Below are 13337 nucleotides of genomic sequence, written 5' to 3' on the forward strand. Positions count from 1 at the left end.
AGGTGAACTGACTCGGTAGATGAGAATCTGACTCAGTAGATGAACTGACTCGGTAGATGAGAATCCTGACTCAGTAGATGAACTGACTCGGCTAGGTGAACTGACTCAGTAGATGAGAATCTGACTCAGTAGATGAACTGACTCAGTAAGATGAGAATCTGACTCAGTAGATGAACTGACTCGGTAGATGAGAATCTGACTCAGTAGATGAACTGACTCGTAGATGAGAATCTGACTCAGTAGATGAACCGACTCGGTAGATGATAATCTGACTCAGTAGATGAACTGACTCGGTAGATGAACTGACTCAGTAGATGAGAATCTGACTCAGTAGATGAACTGACTCAGTAGATGAGAATCTGACTCAGTAGATGAACTGACTCAGTAGATGAGAATCTGCTTCAGCCCTAACATTTCGGCCATTTGAAAATAGCCAATCCTATAAGCTCACAATGTGTCGTGATGCGACACACTGCGAGCTTGTAGATCTGCTATTTTCAAAAGATCTTTTATTATAGCCTACATTTGGAAACTTCTGCACAATGAGTACTTTCTATACTTATAAAATGTCAATACTTTTGTACTTTTACTTAAGTAAAAACTTTGAGTATACTTCTTCCACCGACTGACTCCTCTTAGTCCATTTAGATCTGAGGACGCATCGGTGTCGCCTTATAGCTTTAAACCACTTTAACCATTTATTTTAAACGGTAGCTGTTGACAAATCGCAGATCTACTGTACAAGCTCATAGCGCAGCACAGAGTACCGCGAGCTACAAGCTTGTTGATCTGCTATTTTTCAAAAAATCGTGAAAAATGTGCTGCAAATCTTTGAATATATATGTTCTTTGCCAGCGAACGTTTTTATTAACTAAAGTATTTGTTTCTGGGGGGGGGGGGGGGGGTCCCTGGAGCAACATATTTTCAGATGGGGGTCGGCGGCCAATTACACATGATTTTTGGGGTCCTTGACATGAAATAGTTTGAGAACCACTGATATATAGAAACATAGAAAACCCTTTAGAAGACATTTGTAGAATCTGGTCTCAGGTCTTAATGGGTTAGTCTGAGTCTTATCCGTCTGGCCGTCACAGACGCAAAAACCTGCAAGCGAGCAATAAGTGCAACAACTCATATTTCTTGGGGTAATAATGGCTGTACCGTCTGCGCGGTTCAGAATAGACTGTACCGTACAGAATAGACTGTACTGTACAGAATAGACTGTACTGTACAGAATAGACTGTACCGTCTGCGCGGTTCAGAATAGACTGTACCGTACAGAATAGACTGTACTGTACAGAATAGACTGTACTGTACAGAATAGACTGTACTGTACAGAATAGACTGTACCGTCTGCGCGGTTCAGAATAGACTCGCCAGCTCTTGCTGGGATGATGAGCCTTTTAGTCCACAATGGAATACAAACACAGCAGAACCTACTGTACATACTGTAAGGCAGGGATATAGGCAAACTTAGGCACGGGTGCCAACATTGGCACAGGGGAGAGGGTTATCACTGGCACACTGGCATAAGAGTGAGACGGAGAATTATCTTTTATTTTTAACCCATTCTGACCTGAGATCAGATTCATACGAGGTTTTCCACGGGACACACACTGGTCTGATGAACCCATTCTGACCTGAGATCAGATTCTAAAAAATGTCAGTTGTTCTTCGATTTTTCAAAAAATAGCAGACCTACAAGCTCGTATCGCGCCACTCGGTGGCGCGATATGAGCTTGTAGATCTGCTATTTTTCAATAGCTAAAGCATAACATGATGCCGACACCAAAATGGGTGCCCGGTCAGAATGGGTTAAAATGAAATATTCCAAAAAAAGGTTTAGTCCGTTCAAATAAGTCCACTGACACTCACATGTACAAATTACGTCCTGCACATAATTGTACTGTACATTCATTCAAACTTCTAACTCATGACCGGGGAGGAATTCTGGGACATATACTGTAGGTGGGCTATACTGCTCTGAGTTTAATAATAATCATTACATCTTGATGTGAAAGAGCCCTGCTGTATACGGTATAAAGATATAAGTCGTGGTACCTTTTTATTTTGCTTTTAGTACCACAGGAATCGATAGCTGTCTGGAGGCTGCTATAGATGCAGTAGGTGGTTTCAGTAAGAGTGCTTAATGTGTGAAAGCGAGATGGGACGAAAAGGGATGAAGAAGGGAGGACGACCTCCTTTTTTTTTTTTTAGATATTTTTAAGGCTTACGCCTTTTATTGTTTTTTGAAGGGACAGACAGTAGGCTGACAGGAAACGGGAGAGAGAGATGGGGGGGATGACATGCAGTAAAGGCCGTGTCGGGTCCGGGAGTCGAACCCGCGGCACACTGCGACTGGATTACCAGTCCGGTGCCCAGACTGTTACGCTACGGCCTGGGCCGAGGACGACCTCCTTGAGCAAAGGATGGACTTCATAACCTTTAACCTTTTAAGCCCCGGCCTGCCTCTTGTCTGTGAGGCTTTGTGATTGGTCCCTCTGGGTTACTGCACTTAAAGGAGTAGTTCACCCAAAAGTAAAACATGCCTTATCCCTACTATAAATGTGCCACGTCTCTGTCTGCGTGCATGCGTGCCAACCTCCTTTCCTCTCCTCTCCTCTCCTCTCCTCTCCTCTCCTCTCCTCTCCTCTCCTCTCCTCTCCTCTCCTCTCCTCTCCTCTCCTCTCCTCTCCTCTCCTCTCCTCTCCTCTCCACAGCACATAATCCCACTCACTCGCATGACTCATCACCCTCACCCAGGGCAGTTGTTACTGTTATTGTGACTCAGCGGAATTCGGATGCGAGTCATTTCATATCAGGCTGGGCAATACGATCGATATCCGGTCGGGTCGTCAATCTCTATGTCCGTACAGTCAGGACAGAATGTGTCCGTGGCAAAGACTTGGCCTCGTCTCCGTGGCACAGTTTAGATGTTCAGTTTTACACACCCAGGGCTGTATGTTGCGTGTCTTAACAACCCATTCTGACCTGAGATCAGATTCATACGAGGTTTCCACTGGACACACAATGGTCTGATTGACCCATTCTGACCTGAGATCAGATTCTAAAAAATGTCAGTCGTTCTTTGATTTTTCAAAAATAGCAGACCTACAAGCTCGTAGCGCGCCACTCGGTGGCGCGCTACGAGCTTGTAGATCTGCTATTTTTCAATAGCTAAAGCATAACATGATGCCAACACCAAAATGGGTGCCCGGTCAGAATGGGTTAAGTACCAGGTCTTATTCCCTAACTTGAGTAAACTAAAGACCTGGAGGCGTGATCAATGCTCTTTGGCCACTCAGAATAGCCAAATGGCATTGATCACGCCTCCAGGTCTTTAGTTTACTCAAGTTAGGGAATAAGACCTGGTACTTAAGACACGCAAAATACAGCCCCCAGTGTTAAGACTAAGACTAAAGACTAAGACGACTAACGATTTTCAGAAGACTAAATAGGACTAAGATTAGTATTATCATTAATATTAGTATTATTATTATTATTTTTGTAAGTCTACCAATCTACAGTTGATTATTTGGCGGGCCTTGATGGCGTCGTATAATTGCTCATTTTACACCTGCTGAAAATAGCCGATCTACAAGCTCACAATACGGTAGATCGGCTATTTTCAGCATGCAACCCACGTGTAAAATGACGTGTGTCTTTGACTTATACTGGATCTGTTGTCCACTATCTATAGTCTCTTCCTTAACGTTTTAGTCTAGTTTTTATTTGTTGACGAAATTGTCAATATATTCAGTCTTAGTTTTAGTCATCATAGGTTAGTTTTCATTTAGTTTAACAAGTAGTCGACGAACATTTATCGCAAACGACACTGAAAACCCCAAATGACATGTATGTATATTTCAGTCAGGACAACTCATGAATGGATGGATAAATGAGCAATATATTTATTATGGTTTGGTGATGAATTGGATCTGCTTTATAGGTACTCAGATCAATATTATGTGTCTATACACCAGTGGTTCCCAAAGTGGGTTCCGGGGACCGGGACCCCCACCAGGGGGGACTTGAGGGAGTTCCAGGGGGTCCCCAGCTAAGTGATAGTTTGGAATCAATTGGAACCAATCTGTAACTTATGAGTCTGTAACTCTGAGAGTGTATACATTTCTACACTCTCAGAGTTAAATTAACATTGATTTTACAATATAAATTGGGGAATCCCAGAGATAAAAACTGCCATTAAATGTGGGTCCGACTCCGTAGACTAATATGCATGTCAAACTTGGGGGTCCTTGAAATGAAACGGGTTGAGGATCACTGCTAGAGCCGTAAAAAAAAACCTTCTCTAATGGAGGTCCCTGGAATGTCTTTTCAAATGGGGGTGTCCGTGGGGCTGATTGGTGTCAATTTGGGGGTCCCTGACATGAAAAGGTTTGGGAACCACTGTCCTGCATTGTCCAAGTTTACTTGTGACAGGAATTGACATATTTTTCAGCCCAAACTGCACATTCTTTCTGTTCCCCCAGAAGGAGTTTCTGCCCTACTTTGTAATTCAGGGGCAATTTGTTTCACATTTTAGGAAAGAACTCCTCCCTAATATGTGTGTAGTTTTTGAGGGCCTCCTAATATTCAGCTATTTATTAGTGTAGATTTCAGTCCTACACAAACGTCACATTCCCATTGACAATGAATGGTCTATTTAACCCATTTTGGTGTTAGCATCATGTCGTGCTTTAGCTATTGGAAAAATAGCAGATCTACAAGCTCATAGCACGCCACCGAGTGGCGCGCTACGAGCTTGTAGGTCTGCTAATTTTGAAAAATCAAAGAGCGACTGACATAGACGACATTTTTAGAATCTGATCCCAGGTCAGAATGGAAAACTGTCAGGATGTATAGAAGACATTTTTTTAATCTGATCTCAGGTCAGAATGGGTTAACGTCATGATGATGTACGATGATACGAGCGCCTTGTGTTAGTTAACCTATTCAGGACGGGAACCCGTTTTGGTGTTTTAAGCATTATGTTATACTTCAGCTATTGAAAAAAATTGCAGATCTACAAGCTCATAGCACAGCACCAAGTGCAGCGCTACGAGCTTGTAGAACAACATATTTTCAGATGGGGGTCGGCGGCCAAATACATATATTCTTTTGGGGGGTCCTTGCCATGAAAATGTTTGAGAACGAACGACTGACATAGAAAACATGGCGTTTCAAAAAACTGTCACGATGTAGAAGTCATTTTGTAATGATCGTCCTCAGGTCTAAATGGGTTAATTAAGAAGACGTGTTAAAAACTCACTTATTTAGGTTACATTTTATCTCGTAAACTTTTATTTTGACCATCATTGTTGTCAATTTATGTTTCTGCTCTTATTCTTTGTTGCGTTTGCTCCTTTGTGCCTTGTTTTAACTTGATTGTTTATATTGTTGTTTTTACTGTACAGCACTTTGTAACTTTGTTTTGAAAAGTGCTAAAATGTACTTACTTACTTACTTACTTACTTACTTAGTGAACTGGTGCACCCCAAGGTGAATATGAGACAACTTAGGTCTTCAGACAAAGGTCTTCTCATTATCCCCGCCACTAAGCTGCGTACCAAAGGAGATCGAGTTTACGCATTTGTTGCGCCTATACGCTGTGGAATGACTTACCACTCTACTTGAGAAACGCTGTGTCTGTTGGCATCTTTAAGAAGCTGCTAAAAACTCATCTGTACCGCAAACATTTTGGCTTGCTCCAGTGATTGTTTCAATCTTTTGTTGATTTCTTCTATGTATTGTTCTATTTTATCTATTTCTAGGTACTGTCTTTGCTGCTCTGTTTTTTTATGTCATTGTTGGTTTATTAAGGGACCAAGAAGACACGCAGTGACTTTGGTCACTTCTTGTTTTTGTAGTTTTTTTTCTTCCGCCAAAAATAGCTGTTCTGACTGAACCGTGCAGTCGCTTTTCGTGAAACTCGGTAATCTGGTAGAGGGCCATGCCAAACGGTGACTATGTGAAGCCCATGACCATTGGCCAAATGGTGGCGCTATAGCACTGAAAATTGAAAATTAAGTTGAAAATGCAAACTTTGAACGTACATATCTCATGAACCATTTGACCGTTGGCTATGACACTTTGATACACATATGTGTCTCCTCATGCCGAACAACTTCCATATTCTTACTTTTGACCTCTGACCTTTAGATTACCCACCAATTTGAATTATATGAAAACCATTTAAAATGTATCTCCTCCCAGAATCTTTGATCAAAATGCACAAAAACGTCTACACTTGAACTTTGAACTTATACGAACAAAAAATCGTAACAGATTTCTTTTAAGTGAAAAAATTAAGTTTTTATGAGCCAATAAAAAAATTCTGTCTTGTGAAACCTCTCATGCAACCAATACGTCTTCCAAATACGGTTGGCAGAGCTAATGCCTATACTGCATGTTACTGTATAGAATGAGTCAACTGACAGAGTCTGCTTATAGTCCAGGCATTCTAGCTCATTTTGGACCTAAAATCAAAAGTAATTGTAACAAAAGATTTTTTTTCACAGACCATTTCTATGAGGTCTCCAGAACAACATACTAAAAGTCCCAAGAAATCCCAGTTGGGGAAATATGTTTAATTGGCATCAATCCAAGATGTCCGCCGATAAGACTATTCTCAGAAACTGCATAGACAATTACCAATCTTGGAATAAATTCCTTACCAATAAGTAATTGAAACAGATTTTTTTTTCACAGACCATTTCTATGAAGTCTCCAGAACAACATATCAAAAGTCCCAAGAAATCGTAGTTGCAGAAATAGGTTAAATTGACATCAATTCAAAATAGCCGCCAACTGGGACTATTATGAGAAAAATGGCCAATCTTGGAATAAATTTCTGACCAAGAGTTAATTGTAACAGATTTTTTTTCTTCACAGACCATTTCTATGAAGTCTCCCGAACAACATACTAAAAGTCCCAAGAAATCCTAGTTGCGGAAATATGTTTAATTGGCATCAATCCAAGATGTCCGCCGATAAGATATTCTCAAAGAAATGCATGGCCAATTACCAATATTGGAATAAATTCCTTACCAATAAGTAATTGAAACTGTTTTTTTTCACAGACCATTTCTATGAAGTCTCCAGAACAACATAAAAGTCCCAAGAAGTCGTAGTTGTAGAAATATGTTAAATTGGCATCAATCCAAAATGGCCACTAACTGGGACTATTATCAGGAAAAAATGCCATATAAATTCCTGACCAAGAGGTCATCATTTCCTTCTTCACAGACCATTTCTATGAAGTCATCAGAACACCATACTAAAAGTCCTAGGAAATCCTAGCTGTGGAAATATGTTTAATTGGCGTCAATCCATGCAGGATGTCTGCCAATTAGTGGCTCAGCAGCAGAGGCTCAGAGGTAGTGTGGTCGAATGGGAACCGCAAGTTTTCCAGTTCGAACCTGGGCTCCCCCAGAGTTACTGACAAAGTGTCCTTGAGCAAGACGCTGAACCCCTGATTGCATCTGCAGGTTGGTGCCTTGCATGGTTCCCTCCACCATCTGTGTGTGAATTGGTGAATGTAATGCACAATCTATGTAAAACACCTATGTAAAACGCGCTAATATTTACCCAAATTATGACGGGCACAATTTTCATTCGTCTGAGATTTCAATTGACTTCCAAATATATTTTGAGCTGAGGATATTCAGATACAATACTGTGTATTTTAGCCATTTTGAACCAATATAACTGAAGGCTGTTATTATCATGTTCTATCTAGACTATAGAACACGCTGCCATCAGTAGGCCTATACACGATCATCATTTTGTTTAGCACTTTGTTCGTTATAAGCTAACAAGCCAAATGGGCATTACATTTATAACTAACATTAATGTTAGATTAATGTTAGATTAATAATCATTATAATTTTTCCAGAAACACAAACAATTTAGTTGCCACTCACCTATTAATTACTTTCCAAAACTGAAACTAAATAAGAATAGTTACAATATAATGATAATAATAATAGTAATAATAGTAATAATAATAATAATAATACTCAGTTTCATCTACTTCAAAGGCATTTGACTCGAGACGACATACGAAAGTAGTCCTGACAGACTGTTGTCCGCACAGACTAGACTATGCGGACAACATCAGCCTGCTCTCCGACAACGTGGATCAAGCACACCTTTTTTCCAACAGTACTCCTACAGATGTTGTCCAAAAAACATGCAAATGACATCAAAAACAGCCGATCTACGAGGTCACGCTGCAAAACTGTGTGCACCAAAAACAGCCGATCTACAAGATCACGCTGCTATACGAGGTTATCACCTATAACATCTCACCAGAACATCCACCTCTGACAACAACAGGAGGCACTGTGCTGAAGGAAGTCAAGGACTTCAAGTAACTGGGCTCATGGGTCAACTGAACGGAGCAAGATCTGAAAGTGAGGAAGGCACTTGCATGGAGGTCCCTGAACGGCATGGCCAGTGTATGGATCTCCCTCCAACCTCCCCTGTGAGATCAAACTCAGCTTCTTCTATGCAACGGTGGAGTGTGTTCCTCTATGGCAGTGAATGCTGGACCCTGAAGCCAACCCTGCAGAAGGTTCTAGACGGGTGCTACACCAGAATGGACCCTGAAGCCAACCCTGCAGAAGGTTCTAGACGGGTGCTACACCAGAATGGACCCTGAAGCCAACCCTGCAGAAGGTTTTAGACGGGTGCTACACCAGAATGGACCCTGAAGTCAACCCTGCAGAAGGTTCTAGACGGGTGCTACACCAGAATGGACCCTGAAGCCAACCCTGCAGAAGGTTCTAGACGGGTGCTACACCAGAATGGACCCTGAAGTCAACCCTGCAGAAGGTTCTAGACGGGTGCTACACCAGAATGGACCCTGAAGCCAACCCTGCTGAAGGTTTTAGACGGGTGCTACACCAGAATGGACCCTGAAGCCAACCCTGCAGAAGGTTTTAGACGGGTGCTACACCAGAATGGACCCTGAAGTCAACCCTGCAGAAGGTTCTAGACAGGTGCTACACCAGAATGGACCCTGAAGCCAACCCTGCAGAAGGTTCTAGACGGGTGCTACACCAGAATGGACCCTGAAGCCAACCCTGCTGAAGGTTTTAGACGGGTGCTACACCAGAATGGACCCTGAAGCCAACCCTGCAGAAGGTTTTAGACGGGTGCTACACCAGAATGGACCCTGAAGCCAACCCTGCAGAAGGTTCTAGACGGGTGCTACACCAGAATGGACCCTGAAGCCAACCCTCCAGAAGGTTCTAGACGGGTGCCACACCAGAATGGACCCTGAAGTCAACCCTGCAGAAGTCTCAACATGTTACCAACAAGATTCTGTAGCCAGTCGACTAAAGAGCCATGGCCCAATGGGCGAGTAGTAACGCAGCACTGTATAGCCTACAGTTTTCCGCCCCACCTGGAAGGGCGTCCACGCGTGCCAGCCAGGAGCTAGGCTCAACTGACTGGGGGACCTCCACCCCAGGGAGACTGACAGAGCTGCCGACTACTAGGTTAAGGTCTGTGTCGCCTGCGGGAACATACTTGTAGAGGTTACCCATACACACCGCTGCCACCAATGTAGCCACGGCCGGGGCGGGAGATGAACCCGGGTTCCCCATTCCACAGGCACATACGTTACCAGTCATGGACGAATAAGCCATGGCCCAATGGGCGAGTAGTAACGCAGCACAGTATAGCCTACAATTCAGTATGAGGGGATACCACCCTGAGCCAGACAATGTCAGCCAGGAGAATGAGACTATACCTGTAGCAGGACATTGGCATCAAGAACTGCCAGCCAGCAAATTGGTGCTGTGGGAACCAATACACAGGCATTGATCACAAGGACGTCCCACACTAACATATGTGGATGTACAAAATAACTACTCAGGAGCGCAAAGTACCAACACCGGGACAATGGAGTCTGAGGAGATGTTCCCCGGTTCCCCCGTTAGTCTAGTCTCTAGACTTGATAGCACTTTAGTTGGTAGGTGGTATAGTTGCCAGGTTCTAATTTGTTTCCAATTTTATACAGAGGATTTACTCTCGGCAGCTTGAATTCTTGTAGGACTCTGACTAATACATTTGTAATATAGTTCGTCAACCAACAATTGGTATGGTGAAAAACATTGCACAAATTCCTATGAGCTGTATCCAATTAAACTGCAACCCATTTTGTATTAACCACTCTGTCCCAAAATAAATCACTTAAAATCATTCAAATGTATGCCATTTTATAATAATGTGGTGGCTATTTTGGATTGATGCCGAGTAAATGATGTGTGGTGAAAGAAATCCTGTTACAATTAGCTTTTGGCCAGGAATTTATTCTAATATTGGCATTTTTTCTTATAATAGTCTCAATTGGTGGACATCTTGGATTAATGCAATTAAACATATTTCCGCAACCGGGATTTCTTGGGACTTTTAGTATGTTGTTCTAGACACCTCTCAGAAATGATGTGTGGTGAAAAAAATCCTGTTACAATTACCTCTTGGCCAGGAATTTATTCTAAGATTGGCAATATTTCTGATAATGGTGTCAATTGGCAGACATCATGGATTGATGCCAATTAAACATATTTCTGCAACTAGGATTACTTAGGACTTTTAGTATGGTGTTCTGGAGACTTCATAGAAATGGTTTGTGCAGAAACAAATCTGTTAAAATTACCTGATGGTCAAAAATGTATTCCAAGATTGGTCAAATAAGCCCAATTGGCGGCCATTTTGGATTAATGCAATTAAACATATTTCCCCAGCTGGGATTTCTTGGGACTTTTAGTATGTTGTTCTGGAGACCTCATAGAAATGGTCTGTGAAGAAAAATCTTTTGTTACAATTACTTTTGATTGAAACGCTATTTTGCCTGGACTATTAGCTCAGTCGGTAGAGCTCTCACCTTTGGACCACAGGGTCACTGGTTCAAATCCGGGTAGTGACAACTCAGCCTCTGATTCTTATTTGTTCATATTGTTCTCTCTCTTTCTCCATCTCTTTCTCCACCCCCCCCTCTCTCTCTCTATCACTAGGACATGACATCACAATAATAGAGATACTAGTAACTGTAATAGAGTAATAAGTCTAATAGTGTAATAAGTGTATTTAGTGTAATAGTGTAATAGTGTAATAAGTGTAATAGTGTAAAAGTAGTGCAATAGTGTAATAGTGAAATTGTGTATTACGTCTAAATTTGTAAAAGTGTAATAAGTGTAATAGTGTAGTAGTGTAATAAGTGTAATAGTGTAAAAGTAGTGCAATAGTGCAATAAGTGGAATAGTGTAATAAGTGTAATAATGTAATAGTGTAATAAGTGTAATTGTGTAATAAGTCTATTTAGTGTAATAGTAGTGTAATAGTGTAATAAGTGTATTTAGTGTATTAGTGTAATAGTGTAATAGTGTAATAAGTGTAATAGTGTAATAGTAGTGTAATAGTAGTGTAATAGTGTAATTAGTGTAATAGTAGTGTAATAAGTGTAATAGTGGTGTAATAGTGTAATAAGTGTATTCTGTCTTCTCTCTCTCTCTCCACCCCCCCCTCTCTCTGTCTCTCTCTCCACCCCCCCTCTCTCTGTCTCTCTCTCTCCACCCCCCTCTCTCTCCACCCCCCTCTCTCTCCACTCTCTCTCTCTGTCTCCACCCTCTCTCTCTGTCTCCACACTCTCTGTCCTCTCTCTGTCTCCACACTATCTGTCCTCTCTCTGTCCTCTCTGTCTCCACACTCTCTGTCCTCTCTCTGTCTCCACACTCTCTGTCCTCTCTCTGTCTCCACACTATCTGTCCTCTCTCTGTCCTCTCTGTCTCCACACTCTCTGTCCTCTCTCTGTCCTCTCTCTGTCTCCACACTCTCTGTCCTCTCTCTGTCCTCTCTCTGTCTCCACACTATCTGTCCTCTCTCTGTCCTCTCTGTCTCCACACTATCTGTCCTCTCTCTGTCCTCTCTGTCTCCACACTCTCTGTCCTCTCTCTGTCCTCTCTCTGTCTCCACACTCTCTGTCCTCTCTCTGTCCTCTCTCTGTCTCCACACTATCTGTCCTCTCTGTCTCCACACTATCTGTCCTCTCTCTGTCCTCTCTCTGTCTCCACACTCTCTGTCCTCTCTCTGTCCTCTCTCTGTCTCCACACTCTCTGTCCTCTCTCTGTCCTCTCTCTGTCTCAACACTCTCTGTCCTCTCTGTCCTCTCAATGTCTCCACACTCTCTGTCCTCTCAATGTCTCCACACTCTCTGTCCTCTCAATGTCTCCACACTCTCTGTCCTCTCTCTGTCTCCACACTCTCTGTCCTCTCTCTGTCTCCACACTCTCTGTCCTCTCTGTCTCCACACTCTCTGTCCTCTCTATGTCCTCTCTCTGTCCTCTCTCTGTCTCCACATTCTCTGTCCTCTCTCTGTCTCCACACTCTCTGTCCTCTCTCTGTCCTCTCTCTGTCTCCACACTCTCTGTCCTCTCTCTGTCTCCACACTCTCTGTCCTCTCAATGTCTCCACACTCTCTGTCCTCTCTCTGTCTCCACACTCTCTGTCCTCTCTCTGTCTCCACACTCTCTGTCCTCTCAATGTCTCCACACTCTCTGTCCTCTCTATGTCCTCTCTCGGTCCTCTCTCTGTCTCCACACTCTCTGTCCTCTCTATGTCCTCTCTCTGTCCTCTCTCTGTCTCCACACTCTCTGTCCTCTCTCTGTCTCCACACTCTGTCCTCTCTCTGTCTCCACACTCTCTGTCCTCTCTGTCTCCACAATCTCTGTCCTCTCTATGTCCTCTCTCTGTCCTCTCTCTGTCTCCACACTCTCTGTCCTCTCTCTGTCCTCTCTCTGTCTCCACACTCTCTGTCCTCTCTCTGTCTCCACACTCTGTCCTCTCTCTGTCCTCTCTCTGTCTCCACACTCTCTGTCCTCTCAATGTCTCCACACTCTCTGTCCTCTCTATGTCCTCTCTCTGTCCTCTCTCTGTCTCCACACTCTCTGTCCTCTCTCTGTCTCCACACTCTCTGTCCTCTCTCTGTCTCCACACTCTCTGTCCTCTCAATGTCTCCACACTCTCTGTCCTCTCAATGTCTCCACACTCTCTGTCCTCTCTATGTCTCCACACTCTCTGTCCTCTCTATGTCCTCTCTATGTCCTCTCTCTGTCCTCTCAATGTCTCCACACTCTCTGTCCTCTCAATGTCTCCACACTCTCTGTCCTCTCTATGTCCTCTCTCTGTCCTCTCTCTGTCTCCACACTCTCTGTCCTCTCTATGTCCTCTCTCTGTCTCCACACTCTCTGTCCTCTCTATGTCCTCTCTCTGTCCTCTCTCTGTCTCCACACTCTCTGCCCTCTCTCTGTCTCCACACTCTCTGTCCTCTC

The 13337-nt window shown here is 43.1% G+C and overlaps 1 protein-coding gene across 1 annotated transcript in view; it reads left to right on the top strand.

Annotated features, from left to right (window-relative positions):
• The window catches only part of LOC310855655 (uncharacterized protein), a 44077-nt gene that overhangs the window by 13265 nt on the left and 17475 nt on the right, over nucleotides 1-13337 (top strand). The gene's annotated exons all lie outside the window — the stretch shown is intronic.

Source organism: Protomyctophum parallelum, assembly GCF_964188405.1.
Source record: "Protomyctophum parallelum genome assembly, chromosome: 3".
Taxonomy (NCBI): Eukaryota; Metazoa; Chordata; class Actinopteri; order Myctophiformes; family Myctophidae; genus Protomyctophum; species Protomyctophum parallelum.